This window comes from Salvelinus sp. IW2-2015, unplaced genomic scaffold (genome assembly GCF_002910315.2).
Source record: "Salvelinus sp. IW2-2015 unplaced genomic scaffold, ASM291031v2 Un_scaffold2063, whole genome shotgun sequence".
NCBI classification, from domain to species: Eukaryota; Metazoa; Chordata; class Actinopteri; order Salmoniformes; family Salmonidae; genus Salvelinus; species Salvelinus sp. IW2-2015.
Genome location: NW_019943406.1, coordinates 41,272 through 61,429, shown reverse-complemented (window position 1 = coordinate 61,429; position 20,158 = coordinate 41,272). Strand labels below are relative to the sequence as shown.

Below are 20,158 nucleotides of genomic sequence, written 5' to 3'. Positions count from 1 at the left end.
CCTTGTTCAGGCATGGTTCCATCTGTCTGCTGATCTGTTCTCTGAGGCGTGTGTTGAGGCGTGTGTACCAGTCCTGGGCCTGCTCATACACACTGTCATGAAGGCTCTGCAACAGCTCCAACTCTGACCCCTCAGCCTAGGAACATAGGAGATTCTCTATGAAAAATACACACAGTACAACTGATTCTGTTCACGCCTTTCAATAAAGAAACAAACTCTTTAGTCTTTATTAGATTATCTCTCTCACACATGGACCTGCCTATCACCTACCCCTTCCAGACCAGAACTCACTTATTGTATATCTAGTCTAATATTCCCTCTCTCCCTCCCCACGATCCCTCCCTCCCATGCCCTCCTGAGATATACCCACTAGGGCGCTGAACATTGCCTTGACAAACTGTTGCTTGGAAACAGGCAAAGTACCAGTGGAACACTCACTGAAGAACTAGCTAATAAAATAGCATTTGTAACCTTTCTCAGGAGTGGTAAGTTGAACCAAAACTCTGCCTTCACAGGGTCATCCAGGGCCAGGAGTAGGTTAGAACAACCTGTGGTAACTTACCTTGTGGTCCTCCATGTATTCTATATCAGCAGTGTGGTATCCATCTCTCTGTCCTCTCTTTAGGACCCTGAAGCGACTTCCACCCACACAGTCCACATAGGAGCGACCGTCAGGCAACACCTCTAGGCTATGGATCTCCAGCATATCAGCCGTAGTCTGCAAATCTGGAGGACACACACACACAGAGAGTCAGACACACACACAGAAGTCAGACACACAGAGAGTCAGACACACACAGAGGCGACACAAACACAGAGTCAGACACACACAGGTCAGAACACACACAGAGTCAGACACACACAGAGTCAGACACACACAGAGTCAGACGCAGAGCAGACCCACAGGGTCACACGCAGTCAGACACACACAGGGTCACACGCAGTCAGACACACACAGGGTCACCGCAGCGCAGACACACCACGGGTCAACGCAGTCAGACACACACAGGTCACACGCAAGTCAGACAACACAGGGTCACACGCAGTCAGAACACACAGGGTCTCTACACGCAGGTAGGACACCCAGAGAGAGTCACACGCAGTCAGACACACACAGAGTCACACGCAGTCAGACACACACAGAGTCACACGCAGTCAGACACACACAGAGTCACACGCAGTCAGACACACACAGGGTCACACGCAGTCAGACACACACAGGGTCACACGCAGTCAGACACACACAGGGTCACACGCAGTCAGACACACACACGAGTCACACCGCAGCAGACACACACAGAGTCACACGCAGTCAGACACACACAGGGTCACACGCAGTCAGACACACACACAGGTCACACGCAGTCAGACACACCACAGGTCACACGCAGTCAGCACACAACAGAGGTCACACGCATTCAGAACACACAAGTCACACGCAGTCAGACACACACAGGGTCACACGCAGTCAGACACACACAGGGTCACACGCAGTCAGACACACACAGAGTCACACGCAGTCGGACACACAGTTAATTTTCATACCAGTATTTTCAGATTGTATACATCCACCACCCACCCTTTTCCATGTTCGTAGCTGCACATGCCAAACTTCCTGGTGCCCGTCTCCATACATCGTCTCATCATGAGGCGGTAACGAGGCTCGAAGATGTGGAGAGGACAGGACACACCCGGGTACGCCACCGCACACACAAATATAGGGATGTCCTTAGTTAGACTGTTGGATGGAGGGAGATGGACAGAGAGAAACAGAGAGGATGCAAAGAGACAGAGAATGCAGAGATAGACAGAGAGGATACAGAGAGACAGAGAGAGAGTGACAGAGGATGCAGAGAGACAGAGAATGCAGAGACAGACAGAGAGGATGCAGAGAGAGCGAGAGACAGAGAGAGAGATAGAGCGAGGATGCAGAGAGACAGAGAGGATGCAGAGAGAGAGACAGAGAGGATGCAGAGAGAGAGATTTATTGTTTATTTCACTTTTGTTTATTATCTACTTCACTTGCTTTGGCAATGTTAGCATATGTTTCCCATGCCAATAAAGCCCTTAAATTGAAATTGAATTGAGAGAGAGAAATATATCAGGGTAACAGTAGGGTTAAGAAGGTGTGTATTTTGAAAATACTAAAGTCCATGTCTCTTTTCTGTGTCGCTGTTCTCCAGCAGCTGGTGGTGTTGCTGTGTGCGGTGACTTGCCAAGGATCTCACGGTCATACCGTCTTTTACTCTTTCCTGTATGAGGAGCCTGATGCCTGTTGCCACGGTTACCATTAAAGTTGCCAACTCATTCTGGCGATCATATGATAGTTCATCAACATTTTCACGTTTCACTCTCTCATTTCTTTCAGGCATTAAGAAATAGTTCCAAAGCTCGTTTTACAGGTAAGGGCCACTTTTGGTAGACTGGTTAAACCAGACTGAACGCTGCACCCACAAAGGGGAAACGTAGAGAAATCAGTTTGAGTGCCAGGCTAAAGTTCAGTGAGACTCTAGAACAAACCGGGAGGGTTCGACATCGACCCCCGTTTACCCTTGGTTACAGTGCGTCAGCGACAGGACTCACTTGGAGAGTTCGGCCATCTCAGTCTCGTGGACCTGCTTCCTCTCAGCCAGCTGCAGGGGGAAGAGGCGGGACATGATCTCCTGCAGCAGCACTGTGGGGTTGTACTTCCTGCTCTTAAAGTACTACACAGGGAACAAAAAGTGATTCAGCATTAAATGAGAAGAAAAGTATCAAATACATTTACCCCAGTTAAAGTGATCCCCCTTGGGTTATAAACATAAAACAGTACAAAGCAGACCTTCCATCGTAATTATATATAATGTGTTCCTGATTGAGTCCATAGACTATGTACATAGACGAAGACCCTAGTTATGTAGAACATACAATCATCATGACTCTCCTCTGAGGAGCCAAAGATCCGGGTACAGTGGATCAGCTCTACAGAGCTCTCTCTCACACAGAGCGGTGGGGGGGATTGGAATGTCTTTGTGTCTTATGAAGAGTTTGCCGCCCAAAACTACAACAAACAATGGACACTGGGACAATATATTTCAACATCCGAATGTTGGGGATGATGAGAGATGGAATATGGAAAATTAATGTCTATTTTGTGATGTCATTAAAATTATCAGAAAGACGTTATACCGGAAATTTAAGAGCTTTCACACTGTATATATCAGATGTACATCTAAATGTTGTAAAAAATTCTGATTAAATATGAAACTACTAAAATGGTAAGACCCTCTGAAACTCTCAACGGGTGAAGAAGGTAAACACTAGACCAAACATTCACAGTCTGCAGCTGTGCATGTAAAGTAATCTATGACATTTGACCAAAGATAAGAGGGAAGACAGATCCCTCTCACCACCACGTGGTAAACCTGAGGTATCTATTCTAACATAAACTCCAAGACAGAAGAAGCCTACAACTAAGAAGGACATTGTGACCTCTGGTGGACAACCAGATACATCCAACCACTTCCCATAGAACCATCGAGTTCAACAGAGAGACGACAAAGACATCTATGCGTAAATATAAACATTGCATTTCTTTTCCGAATGAGCGGTCGTTCATGTGCAAAGTATTCATATTCCCGTGAGCGTAGCTTCCAAATATATGTACGATAAGTTGACTCTGTTGTCCCTCTCCTTACCTACCCCTCACTAGTCCACTACGGACCTGTTGTCATTGTATTATGTATGTAATCAATAACCTATACTGTGTGTGTTTACGTATTCTGTGTGATGATTTAGTTAGTTAGTAAATAAATAATTAAGCCAATTTTGTGTAAAGCTGATTCATCACTTAGGTTAGGGTTCGTGTAGATATCCAATAATTATGCGACGTTCAGAATGAGACTGATGAGGTAATAATGAACTGTTATTGATGTAAGAGATATTTATGAATCTTTAGAGTTTAAGTCAGGAGATAGGAACTCGGTAAACAACTTTTCCCGTGGTGCCCAAAACTCCTGATGAGTTCAATGTTACATGATGAATTTAATTGAGTAATAATTAAACATAGTAGCTAATTATTCGATAAATAGCAGTTATCACATTAAGGATAGTCACATCACAAGAGTGCCTTGCAAAATGATTCAGACCCCATGAATTGATTTCATTGTAATTTTTTGTCAACAATCTACACAAAATACTCTGTAATGTCAAAGTGGAAGAACAATATGTTTTCTAAAGATTAATAGAACTGAAATAACTCAAATATTGTATTCAGCTCCCTGAGTCAATACATGTTAGAAACACCTTTGGCATCAATTACAGCTGTGAGTCTTCTTGGTTAATTCTATAAGAGCTTTGCACACCTGAATTGTGCAATACTTAAGCATGATTCTTTCCAAAATTCTTCAAGCTTTGTCAAGATGTTGGGGATCATGGYTAGACAGCAATTTTCAAGTCTGCCATAGATTTTCAAGCAGATTTAAGTCAAAACTGTAACTTGGCCACTCAGGAACATTCACTGTCTTCTTGGTAAGCAACTCCAGTGTAGATTTGGCCTTGTGTTTTAGGTCATTGTCCTGCTGAAAGGTGAATTCCTCTCCCAGTCTCTGGTGTAAAGCAGACTGAAGCAGGTTTTCCTCTAGGATTTTGCCTGTGCTTAGCTCCATCCATCCTGTTTCTTTTTATCCTGAAAAACTCCCAAGTATTTGGCGATGTCAAGCATATCCATATCATGATGCAGCCACCACCATGCTTAAAAATAAGGAGGCAGTTACTCAGTGTGTTACGTTCGTCGATGGAAGGATCGGACCAAGCGTGGTAGGCGTACATTTTAATTTATTCAATGAACACCGAAAAAACAACAAATACAAAACGAAACGTAACGTCTAGTACAGCTAAACAACACAGTACCAAAAACAAGTTCCCACACACTACAGGTGTAAAAAAGCTGCCTAAATATGATCCCCAATCAGAGRCAACGATAGACAGCTGCCTCTGATTGGGAACCATACCCGGCCAACAAAGAAATAGAAAATATAGATTGCCCACCCTAGTCACACCCTGACCTAACCAAATACAGAATTAAAAGGATTAAAAGGGGCGGAATACTTACAGTATGCAACAACTATATTTTAGTTATTCATTTTTTATTTATCWAAAAAAAWATATATATATATATTTTGTGTAGATTGTTGACAAAAAAAACTATTAAATCCATTCTAATCCCACTTTAACACAATAAAATGTAAATACTTTTGTAACACAATGAAATGTGAATAATTTTGCAAGGCACAGTAGTTACGTAGACTACTTATGTAGACACTAGTTACATAGACCACTGCTACCTAGACCACAGTTACGTAGGCCGTATGTCACGATCGTCGTTGGAAGCATACTCGGACCAAAGCGCAGCGTGATCTGGGTTCCACATATTTATTAAATGAAACGCACAAAAAATATAAAGAATAACCGAAACGTGACGTTCTGGAGTGTTCACAGGCAACAACAAAAACAAGATCCCACAAAAAAACCGTGGGGAAATGGCTGCCTAAATATGATCCCCAATCAGAGACAACGCTAAACAGCTGCCTCTGATTGGGAACCATACCAGGCCAACATAGAAATAAAACAACCTAGATTACCCACCCTAGTCACACCACGACCTAACCAAATTAGAGAATAAAAATGTTCTCTATGGTCAGGGTGTGACAGTACCCCCCCAAAGGTGCGAACTCCGGCCGCAAAACCTGACTCTGAAGGGGAGGGTCCGGGTGGGCATCTAGCGTCGGTGGCGGCTCCGGTGCGGGGCGAAATACCCACTCCGCTCGCGGATCCACCAGCATCGGTGGCGGCTCTGGTGCGGGACGAAGAACCAGCTCATCCCGCGGATCCAGCATCGGTGGCGGCTCTGGTGCGGGACTTCACCCCCGCCCAGACCACGGGTCCGGCCATGGAGCCGGATAGAACGCCGTGCCCGGACTGTGCCTCTGCGCAGAGGAGGACCCCGGCCCTGGAGCTGGGTTGAACGCTGCACCCGGACTGGGCACCGGCACAGAGGAAGGCTCTGGCCATGGAGCTGAGTTGGCCGCCGTGCCTGGACTGGGAACCGGTGCAGAGGAAGGCTCCGGCCTTGGAGCTGGACTGGACACCGTGCCTGGACATCAGCGCAGAGGAAGGCTCCGGCCTTGGAGCTGGACTGGACGCCGTGCCCCGACGCAGAGGAAGGCTCCTGCCGTGGAGCGGGACTGGACGCCGTGCCTGGATTGGGCACCGGCGCAGAGGGAGGCTCCGGCCTTGGAGCGGGACTGGACGCCATGCCTGGTCTGGACACCGGCACAGAGGGAGGCTCCTGCCCTGGAGTGGGACTGGATGCCGTGCCTGGACTGGGCATTGGCGCAGAGGAAGGCTCCGGCCTTGGAGCTGGACTGGACACCGTGCCTGGACTGGGCACCGGCGCAGAGGAATGCTCCGGCCATGGAGCGGGACTGGGCACCGGCGCAGAGGAAGGCTCCGGCCATGGAGCTGGACTGGACGCCGTACCCGGACTGGACACCGGCGCAGAGGGAGGCTCCTGCCCTGGAGCTGGACGCCTTTGCCTGGAGGTTCCGGCCCGTGGACCATCGCAGGAGGCTCCGGACCGGGGACCGTCGCCGGGGGCACCAGACCGGGGACCGTCGCCGGAAGCACCGGACCGGGGACCGTCGCCGGGAGCACCGGACTGGTGACACGCATTTCAGGGCGCGTGCGAGGAGGAGACACAGGACGTACCGGACTGACTGGGGAGACGCACTGGAAGCCTAGTGCGTGGAGCCGGCACAGGTGACACCGGACTGGGGACACACACTTCAGGGAGAGTGTGAGGAGGAGACACAGGACGTACCGGACTGGGGAGGCGCACTGGAGGCCAGATACATGGAGCCGGCCCAGGTTTCACCGGATTGATGACACATTCCTCTAAACGCCTGCGTTGCCACATACTCCTAACCAACTCCATTCTCCGGTATCCCTCCTCGCACTGTTCCAACGAATCACAGGCGGGCTCTGGTACTCTCCTTGGGACCACCTCTCTATCTCCTCCAAGGTGGTCTCTGGCTCTCTGTTCACTCTCCTCCAATTTCTCCATCTTCTCCCAGATGGGCTCTGGTTCCCTCCTCGGCTCTGCCGACCACCCCGTGCGCCCACCCCCAAGATTTTGTTGGGGCTGTCCTTTGGGCTTCAGTTGTTGCTGCGAACCCCGGCGTCGGCGCTGTCCTCCCATCTCTCCTTGCGTCTGGCGCCAAGGAAGGCGATCCTGTCCTGCCAGGATTTCCTCCCAAGTCCAGGATTCCTTCCCATCCAAGATCTCCTCCCAAGTCCAGGATACCTTCTCCTCCTGGGCACGCTGCTTGGTCCTGGTGTAGTGGGATCTTCTGTCACGATCGTCGTTGGAAGCATACTCGGACCAAAGCGCAGCGTGATCTGGGTTCCACATATTTATTAAATGAAACGCACAAAAACAATAAAGAATAACTGAAACGTGACGTTCTGGAGTGCTCACAGGCAACATAAAAACAAGATCCCACAAAAAAACAGTGGGGAAATGGCTGCCTAAATATGATCCCCAATCAGAGACAACGCTAAACAGCTGCCTCTGATTGGGAACATCCAGGCCAACATAGAAATAAAACACCTAGATTACCCACCCTAGTCACACCCCGACCTAACCAAATAGAGAATAAAAAGGTTCTCTATGGTCAGGGCGTGACACCGTAGTTACGTAGGCCGTAGTTACGTAGGCCGTAGTTACGTAGGCCGTAGTTACGTAGGCCGTAGTTACGTTATGGGGCCGTAGTTACGTAGGCCGTAGTTTACGTAGGCCGTAGTTACGTAGGCCGTAGTTACCTCCTGTAGTGGCTGTTTGCAGAGGGGGCAGCGAGGTTGTGGTCTAGGCTTCTCTCGAGGCAGTCCTACAGAAGGTGTGTCCACAGGGAGTGGTCACTGGCTCATAGAACAACCTGTAGAGGTACAGCACTAAAATCAGAGTACAGCACAAGTTTCTCAACAATAACACAGTACCACAAGACTCCACAGGATGTACCATCTACGGAAACTACTAACCTGATACAGAGGGGACATTCAAAGTCAGACACAGTGAGGACACTCAGACAGTCTCTTCTTTCCAGACTGCAGCCTCCTGAGGGAGACAACTAGAACCATTATCAACCATCAACATGTGTCTATTCTCTCTTCCAGTATGTGTGTGTGTGTGTGTGTGTGTGTGTGTGTGTGTGTGTGTGTGTGTGTGTGTGTGTGTGTGTGTGGTGTGTGTGTGTGTTCTATGTACCTGCTGTGCCTCTCCTCCTTCCTCATCATCATCTCCTCATCATCCTCGGCTGTAGGGAGGAAGGACACGGCCTGACAGAGACTGAGACAGCACTCAGTACTTGTCCCATGTTTCACCTTTGACCCGTTCTCAGATTCTCCTCTCCTGTCCCCCTCCTCCTGAGGGAATCGGAGGCTTTCGGCGTGGCTGTGTGTGTGGCTTTGTGTGGGTCCAGCGGGGAAGAGGCTTGTGATGGGGGGGCAGGGGTCTCTGAGGTACTCCGAGACCACCTGGAGGATCTGGGGCACCTCCTCTGGAACTGACATGCCTTCCGCCTCCAGGATCTGACCAGGGGAAATCAATCAATAAATCCATCCATTATAATGGACCTTTACATTTTCAATTAACTGGCCTTTTTCTGGCCCACAAATTGCTTTTGACAAACAAATCAGTCTGGGACAAAATGTGCTGCCCTCCGCTGAATTTTGAAATCCCAAAGTGGCCCTGGAGCTGAAATGATTGCCCACCCCTGCTGTACTTAGTATACAGTACGTGTTTAGGTTGTCTAACATTGTTCAAAGGCATTCCATTCTTTAAAAAAGTCCTAGAAGCAGCAAATACCACCCATTCCTAGAACCTGACCCCATACAGTCATTCAGCCAGGCAGTCACTGACACACTCAGCTAGTGAGATTGAATGAACCAGTGAAGCACAGTCAGGCAGACAGTGGGGGAAAAACAGTCAGTAAGTAACAGGACCGGTGATTGGTAAACAGTCAGTAAATGAGCCAGTCTGTGGTAAACAGTCAGTAAATGAGCCAGTCAGTGGTAAACAGTCAGTAAATGAGCGTCAGTGGTAAACAGTCAGTAAATGAGCCAGTCAGTAAATGAGCCAGTCTGTAGTAAACAGTCAGTAAATGAGCCAGTCAGTAAATGAGCCAGTCAGTGTTGGCTATGGCTACTGACCTTTTTAATCTGGCTCTTGGCAGGAGTGAAGTCGGCCTGTAGTTTGAGACAGCGGTGAAACTGGATCAGGGCTTCAGACTGACGACCCATCTCCAGTAACACATTACCTTTACGAAAGAAACCCTGGAGAGAACAGACAAGAGAGAGAATGATGGATGAGAGATAGAGAGATAGATCGATAGATAGAGGTAGAGAGAGAAGGAGAGCGAGAGATAGAGAGATATAGGGTGGAATGGAATGGAAAATGGGAGACAGAGGAATGGGAGAGAGAGAGGTAGAGAGAGGTAGAGGTAGAGGAATGGGGGAGAGAGAGGTAGAGAGAGAGGAACTGTGTGATCCTATGTGTGCTCAAGTTTTGTTTGCAGAACTCCCTAAGCTCTCTCTGGCACAGAGGGATGAAATGGACATTCCCCTGTTGTCCCATGAACTGGCAAAGGCATAACCTAGATGTCCCCCCGGCTATGTACCGGGGGTCGATGCACTCCCAGTAGAGTTTTATAAGAAATCCTGGGGAATAATTGGACTGGACTTCTTTTGCGTGTTGCGTGAGCGCGTGGGGGTAGGAGAGTTGCCGATGAGCTGCCATCGGGCGGCTCTGACTCTCCTGCCCAAAAAAGGGGACTTGTGTGAACTTAAGAACTGTAGGCCTGTGGCATTGCTCTGTGCGAACTTCAATATAGTTGCCAAGGTCCTCGCTAACAGACTGAAGTCCCATCTGGACTCTATAGTACACAAGGACCAGACATATTGTGTACCGGGACGCTCAATCACGGACAACTTGTTCTTATTAAATCAGGGACATTGGCGTTGTCAAGAGTTTCTAATGTGAACTTTGGACTGGTCTCTCTAAAGAGAGCTTTTGATAGAGTGAGCCATGAGTATGTGTTCAATGTGATGTCTGTGTTTGGGTTTGAGGAAAGGTTTTTGGCTTGTGTGAAGATGTTGTATGCTGGGTCGTCATGTWTGGTCAAGGAGGGAGGGGGGCTCAGTAGGCCAGTCTGGGTGAGACGGGGCATTAGACAAGGATGCCCTCTTTCGGGGCAGTTATATACACAAGCCAGTGAGCCTTTTCTGAGCTTCCTACGCAGGAGACTGCAGGGAGTGTGCGAGACAGGTATGGGTGTGTTGACAGGCATGGGTGTGTTGACAGGCATTGCAGTGTCGGCAAATACAGATGACGTTTCTGTGACGGTCAGGGATGGGCAGGATATGCAGGCACTAGAGACGAGTCTGAAGGGGTACGAGGGAGCTTCGTCAACTAAGGTGAACTGGGGCAAGAGAACGCTCTGTTATGTGGGGCATGGAGGGATAGGGCTCCCCCACTGCTTCTATGGGGTTTACAGTGGAGTTGTGAAGTGCTTAAAATGTTGGGGGTGTACCTGGGCTTGGAGAGGTGGGTCAGGAAGAAATGGGAGGGGCTGTCACAGGTAGTGGTGTCAAGACTGGCCAGGTGGTGGCTCCTGTCCCAAGTGTCATATAGAGGGAGGGTGCTGATAATTAACAACCTGGTGGCATCTTCCTTGTGGCATAAACTGGTTGTTCTCAACCCCCTGCTGGTCTGCTCACAGATCTGCACCCCAAGCTGGTGGATTTTTTCTGGTCGTGCCATCACTGGCTGAGGGCAGCAGTGTTGTACATGTCCGTCCACGAAAGAGGACAGGGCCTGGTGGAACTGGAGAGCCGGGTGGCTGCATTCCGACTAAAGGCGGCGCAGAGACTGCAGTACCATACTGATGTCGGCTGGAGGGAACCAACATGCGTGCTGCTGAGGTGAGCTGGTGGATTAGGGTTGGACCGGCAGCTGTTCCTCATGAAGCTGGAGAGGCTGAGTACAGCAGGTCTCTCTGATTTTTACTCTGCAGTGCTGAGGGCTGGCAGCTGCTAAGGCCCACATGAGAAGGGGATGTGGAGCCTGGGCTGTGGGAGGAGCCTATCTTCCACAACTCAGCCATCCCTTTGAGATCGGTTCAGTCAGCCACCCTGCAGAAGCGACTGATGGCAGCATGTTTACTAAGGCTGGGCGACCGGCGGCTACGTGGGGAGGAGGGGTGGAAAACCATGGAAGTCCTGGCACAACAAACAGGACTAACATCTCTTAGGCTGCTGGAGAGATTCCTGGAGGAGGTCCAGGAGACACTGTCTGAGTCGGTAAGAGGGGTTTTTGAGCGGCCAAAGGGGGAGGGGCGACCAATGTTTCCGCCAATGCAGGTGACGGCAGAGACTGGGGACTGGCAAGGGGGTATTGAGGACTTATTAGACTTTAACACTCCGAGCTTGSGGGAGTTTGAGGGGGTGGGAGGTAAAGCATGTTGGAATGTCTGTGTGAGAGGTTGGGGTGGAGTTTACTGTTGGGATGTTTATAATGGGGTACAGGTATTCAAATAAGGAAAAGGCCAAATGTGTGTTGAATTTTCTGTTTTCTCAGCCAAGTTGGCTATTTGGCTAACAAGGAGGAACAGGGTCAAAGGTGGGGGATAACAGACCCTTTTCTATTGGCATGGTCTCTGCGTACCTTCAGATGGAATTTGAGTTGTCATGAAATGATAAAGTGTGGAGATATTTCAGGAGATACTGTGTGCCGAGGAGGCCGTCTCTGTAGCTGGGGAAGATGGGTAGGATATACGGTTGTAGAAGTGGTGAGGTTTTGGTTGTTGTGATGTGGGGTGTTGTTTTGTATCGTGTGTTAGAGGGCAAGGCGAGTATGCAGCACAGGGGATATTTGTTTTTTAAAAGGGGGGTGTGAGGGTGGTGAGGTCTCCCCCTCTCTCTCCAGTTGGTTGGGGCATGTTTCTTACCTCTGTCCACTTGGGGCGAACGCAGCAAAGGTCTTCAAGGTCCCTCAGGGCATCAGAGTACAGTCTCAGTTCCATACTGGCCTCCGCTCTCCACACCTTCAGACTCACATCACCAGGGGCTGGGGGAGGGAGCATATAATTAACAGCGATCATTATCAGTGATAGCTTCCCAGTCAGAATTGGGTTAGTTTGATTTGCCCTTGCACCTGCAGTGCATCAGGAATATTAGACAATCTCCCAAAAACCTGAAGTTACAATATGAGCTACAAGTTGCACAATCATCTGACCTCACACCCTGACCTTCCCTCCTCCCCCAATACCAGGGTTCTTTGGGTGTAGCATGCTACCTGCTAGCTTTACAGCAAAGCCTGCAGAGTATTAATATAATGTGTGTATCAAAACAATGGAGTAAAACCCAACCTGTTATGCATAGTCCTGTGTGGTGCATAAAAACTGTTATTTATGCAATGTGTTTGGTGCACTGACACCCTCAGTATGACAACACAGTCAGAAAAGCAGTTACTACTGGTGGGTAGAGGAGAAACATCCAGGCAGAATCACAGACTTTCTCTTGTAGGAAGTTGTTTCATTCTCTGTGTAATGACAGATCATTAGTACGAGGTTAGGCATTCATTATGAAAGATAACTCCCACACACAAACACAATTACCTCTGCATGTTTATTGTATGTTGTTAGACGTCACTCAAATCTAATATCAGCACCCAGAAACAAATCAGCTACTGGGTAAGGCTGTCATGACAATCACGACTCAAACAGAAAGAAAATCAGCAGTGACAAAAATACAAGACAAGGAAACTGAATATCACCTTACACTCCTCAGCTCAACAACTCAGAAGTAACCCAGGTCACTTCCCTAAACACTGCTGTGCTTCTCTGGGGGAGTGGAACTATGTGTGAGAACTACTAGCATTACAGACCATCCATAGCAAAGAGGAACAGTAACGAAGAGTCAATAACACTACAATGCTTATAACACAGACAGACTAAGTGTACCCCATTTACAACAGATTACAGTGTTACACAAGGCTGGCTGTGTGGGTCGGGGGGGGGAGAAAGAGAAAACTATTAAAGACTACCAGAACCCACAAGATTCTCCAATTACATTGAATGAACTACAGGACAAAATACAAACTCTAATCCAAAAAGGCCTGCTGTGTTGATGGTATCCTATATGAAATATACAGACCACAAATTCCAATTGGTTATACTAAAACTCTTTAACATCATCCTCAGCTCTGGCATCTTCCTCAATATTTGGAACCAAGGACTGATCACCCCATTCCACAAAATTGGTGACAAATTGGACCCCAATAACTACCGTGGGATATGCGTCAACAGCAATCTTGGGAAAATCCACTGCATTATCATTAACAGCCGACTCGTACATTTCCTCAGTGAAAACAATGTACTGAGCAAATGTCAAATTGGCTTTTTACCAAATTACCATACGACAGACCACGTATTCACCCTGCACACCCAAATTGACAAACAAACAAACCTAAACAAAGGCAAAGTCTTCTCATGCTTTGTTGATTTCAAAAAAGCTTTTGACTCAATTTGGCATGAGGGTCTGCTTTACAAATTGATAGAAAGCGGTGTTGGGGGATAAACATATGACATTATAAAATCCATGTACACAAACAACAAGAGTGCAGTTAAAATGGGCAAAAACCACATTTCTTTCCACAGGACTGTTGGGTGATACAGGGATACAGCTTGAGCAATACCCGCTCTTACATAATACACAACCAGTCAAACGTTTGGACACACCTACTCATTTCTGGGTTTTTCTTAATGTTTACTATTTTCTTCATTGTAGTACAACAGTGAAGACATCAAAACAATGAAATAACACATATGGATCATGTAGTAACCAAAAAAGTGTTAAACAAATCAAAATATATTTAATATTTTAGATTCTTCAAAGTAGCCACCCTTTGCCTTGATGACGCCTTTGCACACTCTTGGCATTCTCTCAACCAGCTTCATGAAGAATGCTTTTCCAACAGTCTTGAAGGAGTTCCCATATACGCTGAGCACTTGTTGGCTGCTTTTCCTTCACTCTGTGATCCAACTCATCCCAAACCATCTCAATTTGGTTGAGGTCGGTGATTGTGAAGGCCAGGTCATCTGATACAGCACTCCATCACTCTCCTTAGTCAAATAGCCCTTACACAGCCTGGAGGTGTGTTTTGGGTCACTGTCCTGTTGAAAAACGAATGATAGTCCCACTAAGCACAAACCAGATGGGATGCCGTATCGCTGCAGAATGCTGTTGTAGCCATGCTGGTTAAGTCTGCCTTGAATTCTAAATAAATCACTGACAGTGTCACCAGCAAAGCACCCCCGCACCATCACACCTCCATGCTTCACAGTAGGAACCACACATGCAGAGATCATCCGTTCACCTACTCTGCGTCTCACAAAGACACGGCGGTTGGAACCAAAAATCTCAAATTTGGACTCATCAGAACAAAGGACAGATTTCCACTGGTCTAATGTCCATTGTTCATATTTCTAGGCACAAGCAAGTCACTTATTATTGGTGTCCTTTAGAAGTGGTTTCTTTGCAGCAATTCAACCATGAAGGCCTGATTCACGCAGTCTCCTCTGAACAGTTGATGTTGAGATGTGTGTTACTTTAACTCTGTGAAGCATTTATTTGGCTGCAATCTGAGGTACAGTTAACTCCAATGAATGTATCCTCTGCAGCAGAGGTCACTCTGGGCCTTCCTTTCCAGTGGCGGTCCTCATGAGAGCCAGTTTCATCATAGCGCTTGATGGTTTTTGCGACTGCACAGAAACCTTAATTTCTTGAAATGTTCCGCATTGAAATTTGTCTTAAAGTAATGATGGAATGTCGTTTCTCTTTGCTTATTTGAGCTGTTGTTGCAATAATATGGACTTGGTCTTTTACCAAATAGGGCTATCTTTTGTATACCACCCCTACCTTGTCACAACACAACTGATTGGCTCAAATGCATTAAGAAGGAATGAAATTCCACAAATTAACCTTTCAGGCACACCTGATAATTGAAATGCATTCCAGGTGACTACCTTATGAAGCATTTTGACAGAATGCCAAGAGTGTGCAAAGCTGTCATCAAGGCAAAGGGTGGCTACTTTAAAGAATCTTAAATATTTAACACCTTTTTGGTGACTACATGATTCCATGTGTGTTATTTCACACAATGTAGAATATAGTAAAAAATAAAGAAAAACCCTAGAATGAGTATGTGTCTAAACTTTGGACTGGTACTGTATATCAACATATTGGCGAGGGCACAAGAACAGTCTGCAGCACCCGGCCTCAGCCTACTAGAATCTGAAGTCCAATGTCTACTGTTCGCTGATGATCTGGTGTTTCTGTCCCCAACCAAGGAGGGCCTACAGCAGCACCTAGACCTTCTGCACAGATTCTGTCAGACCTGGGCCCTGACAGTAGATCTCAGTAAGACTAAAATAATGGTGTTCCAAAAAAGGTTCAGTTTCCAGGACCACAAATACAAATTCCATCTAGACACCGTTGCCCTAGAGCACACAAACAACTTTACATACCTCGGCCTAAACATCAGCGTCACAGGTAACTTCYACAAAGCTGTGAAAGATCTGAGAGACAAGGCAAAAAGGGCCTTCTATGCCATCAAAAGGAACATAAAATTTGACATTCCAATTAGGATCTGGCTAAAAATACTTTAATCCGTTATAGAACACATTGCCCTTTATGGTTGTGAGTTCTGGGATCTGCTCACCAACCAAGAATTCACAAAATGGGAAAAACACTAAATTGAGACTGCATGCAGAATTCTGCAAAAATATCCTCTGTGTACAATGTAAAACGCCAAATAATGCATGCAGAGCAGAATTAGGCTGATACCCATTAATTATCAAAATCCAGAAAAGAGACGTTAAATTCTACAACCACCTAAAAGGAAGCAATTCCCAAACCTTCCATAACAAAGCCTTTACCTACAAAGAGATGATCCTGGAGAAGAGTCCCCTAAGCAAGCTGGTCCTGGGGCTCTGTTCCCAAACACAAACAGACCCCACAGAGCCCCAGGACAGCAACACTATTAGACCCAACCAAAATATGATAACTATTTGACAAACTGGAAAGAATCCACAAAAAACTGAACAAATTAGAATGCTAGCTAATAAAGTAAGTACACAGTGGCAGAATATCTGACCAATGTGACTAACCCAAAATTAAGAAAATCCTTTGTACAGACTCACTAAGCATGGCCTTGCTATTGAAAGAGGCCACTGATGAAGGCCTGAGGCTGAAACATATGTGTTTTGTTTGATAAACTCCCATATCTGCAGTGGTGACAAAAGTACCCAATTGTCATACGTGAGTAAAAGTAAAGATATCTTAATAGAAAATTACTCAAGTAAAAGTACAAGTCACACAGTAAAATACTACTTGAGTCTAAAAGTATTTGGTTTTAAATATACTTAAGTATCAAAAGTAAATGTAATTGCTAAAATATACTTAACTATCAAAAGTAAAAGTATAAATAATTTTAAATTCCTTACATTAGGCAAACCAGACGGCACGGTTTTCTTTTTTTTGGAACTTACGGATAGCCAAGGTGAACACTCCAGCCCTCAGACATAATTTACAAATTAAGCATTTATGTTAAGTGAGTCCTCCAGATTGTGAATTCTGAAAAACTGAGTTTAACCTTTACTTCCCGGATCCGGGAGCATCCTCATCAAAAAAGCTGACTAGCATAGCCTAGCCTAACGGGACAGGGATATCATATAATATAATATAATTTCATGAAATCACAAGTCCAATACAGCAAATGAAAGATAAACATCTTGTGAATCCAGCCATCATTTCCGATTTTTAAAATGTTTTACAGCGAAAACACAATATGTATTTATATTAGCTAACCACAATAGCCAAACACACAACGGCATATTTTCACCATGTTTCCACCGCATAGGTAGCTATCACAAAACCCACAAATAGAGATAAAATTAATCACTAACCTTGAACAACTTCATCAGATGACAGTCTTATAACATCATGTTATACAATACATTTATGTTTTGTTCGAAAATGTGCATATTTAGAGCTGCAAATCGTGGTTATACATTGTGAATACGTAGCAACAATTCGCCAGAATGTCCGGAGATATTTTGGACACTCGCCTAATCTGACCAAATAACTCATCATAAACTTTACATAAAAATACTTGTTGTATGGCAAATGAAAGATACACTGGTTCTTAATGCAACCGCTGTGTTAGAGTTTTAAAAATAACTTTACCACAACATACAGCTTGGGTTATTGTGAGACAGCGCTCACCAACACGGCGGAGAATAGGAGTCAAAATATTACACAGAAATACGAAATAACATCATAAATGTTGTCTTACTTTTGCTGAGCTTCCATCAGAATGTTGTGCAAGGAGTCCTATTTCCAGAATAAATCGTTGTTTGGTTTTAGAATGTCCATTTCTTCTGTCGAATTAGCAACCTTGGCTAGCATTGTGGCGCGAACATTCCCATCCTCTCTTGGCGCAAAGAACGGAAAATTCCAAAAGTCCCAATAAACGTTGAAWTAACTGATAAAACTCGGTTGAAAAATCCTACTTGATGTTTTTCTCATATGTATCAAATAAAATCAGAGCCGGAGATATTTGCCGTGTATACCGAACGCTTTTCAGAAGACAATGTCGAGGTCCCCCGCGCGTCGTCGAAAACAAACAAAATACCGGACCTGTCACTCCAAAAGCTCTTATTCGRCCTCAGATYAAGCTAGACATCCCATTCAACCTTCCACTGCCTGTTGACATCTAGTGGAAGGCGTATGAAGTGCATACATATCAATAAATAAAAGCCAGTTGAATAGGCAGGCCCTGAAACAGAGCCTCGATTTCAGATTTTTCACTTCCTGTATGGAAGTTTGCTGCCAAATGAGTTCTGTTTTACTCACAGATATAATTCAAACAGTTTTAGAAACTTCACAGTGTTTTCTATCCAATAGTAATAATAATATGCATATTGTATGATCTAGAACAGAGTACGAGGCCATTTAATTTGGGCACGATTTTTTCCAAAGTGAAAACAGCGCCCCCTATTGACAAGTTAAATGCATTTGGCTAAGGTGTATGTAAACTTCAAACTGCAACTGTATAAGCAGTGCACAAACACATTATATGTTGCCTATGAACATGTGTAGAATAGATGCGAGGCAAAGTACATGGACCAAAATAATCAGAACTGCAGGCTTATAAAGAGAACTGCATTAACAGAGTTAACTGCATTCAATAAAGCCGATTCTTACAACTGTGATATCTGGTTAGAGTTTTATAAGTTTGGTTATATATGTTGGACCACTGTGACTGCCTCCCACCACGTGACTCTTATGTTGTACCAGGCTACTGGCTACAACAGGGAGTGCATGCCAGGTCACTAGACCACTGTTATATTATACCAGTTTTAACAGTATATTATTTTACCTGTATTTAACCAGGAAAAGCCCGTTGAGGTTAGAAGCCTCTTTTGCGAGGGGAGCCTGATTATGTAGGCTATATTGCACTGAAGACAAATAAAGACAATTAAAGCAATTTCATGTGAGTACATGAATATATCGGACTGAACTTCAGGTGTGTGTGTTTTCATTAGTCAGCATGATCATTTTACATCCTACGTCTTGGCTGGAGTTTCTTTGTGCAAACATCTGTGTGACGTAAATATACGTAGTCAGGCTGGTGTGGGGCTTTTATAAGTGGCTGGATTCCACTTTACACAACGTATACGTTTGATCTTAAGCCTGTCCTGCAGACTAGTCGAGGGTTGCGTAAGGAAATGTCTTCCCCAAACGTACTCAAGTTCACACATTACTTTTTAGAAACCTACCTAGTCGTATCCCTTCATCCGCGATGCGTAAAGCTTCTGTGAACTCGTTGGTTTTGAGTTTCTCCAGAATATGGCATTTCATCCTCGTTTCTTCTGGGCAGCACTTCTCAATGACACTGAAGATCAGGATGGTGTTCTTGATATTTTTGGCGTCTCTCTGTTTAAATCTTTCCTTGCAGGCTGGGCACCTGGATGGCAAGTAGTTTCCCAGGCAACTCCGGCAGAACGAGTGACCACAGGACATGGTGGCCGGTTCACACATGAGGAACAGGCAGATTGGGCACTCAAGTAGATCCATGGTGGCACCGTGGCGGGGTTGTGTCACCCCAGCGGGTCCGTGCTCTCTCCGGCCAGCGGTGAGTTGAGAGGCCCTGCTCCCAAGATGCTTTCTCTCTCAGGTTATACGATTATCGACGCGGACGCTTCCCAGTCAGTCACATGCGACATAGTTTCAGTGGGTTAAGTAACGTGCGCTGCTTATGGTTAAGTAACGTGATCGTCATATTAGTCCCAATCTATCCTTCCTGTCTTTCTAATCACCATCTAAACAACGACAGACACCCCTCTCCGATTCACATGAACTGACTTCTGGCCTCTTTCTGATCCAGTAAACAAAGGCTATCTGAACCCAAGATCCAACCATAAAGCCCGTATAGTGTAATTCCAATTGACAAAACCCTTCCGATTCTTTCACAAGCGTTTTCCATCGTCAAACATAAAGTAACGTCGTCCCTTTCCTGGAAACATGATGAATATAAAGTCCGATCGCTTCTAGTCTGGTTGTCTTCAACTCTGAACTCCATCAACACTAGACCAATTTTGGGTCAGAATTTTAACAACGATTCCTCGAATGTTTCGGCCTCGGACTCTACTGTAAAAACACAGCTGGGAGATGTCAGTTTATCACCCTGTTACGCATTGTACAGATGGAGCTCGACAAAGCCCAAGCCATACAGTGTAACACCATTACCTTACATAAATAAAGATCACATGACGGGAAAGCTGGGCATACTATTGGTCGAAAGACCGGCGTCCCACCCTGTTGTGAAACTGATTTATGCGGAGTTTCATAACATGCTTTTTCCCCCGACTGGAGAATAACCGGGAGGACCCGACAGACAGTGACAGTAGAGATGATCAGGTATGTTCTCWTGATAAGTGTGTGAATTGGACCATTTTAAACATTCAAAATGTAACGACTACTTTTTGGTGTCAGGGAAAAT

The 20,158-nt window shown here is 45.8% G+C and overlaps 1 pseudogene; it reads right to left on the bottom strand.

Moving 5' to 3' along the window:
- The window catches only part of LOC112072857 (LON peptidase N-terminal domain and RING finger protein 1-like), a 25,659-nt pseudogene extending 5,743 nt beyond the window's left edge, over positions 1-19,916 (bottom strand).
- Between the last annotated feature and the right edge of the window lie 242 nt (positions 19,917-20,158).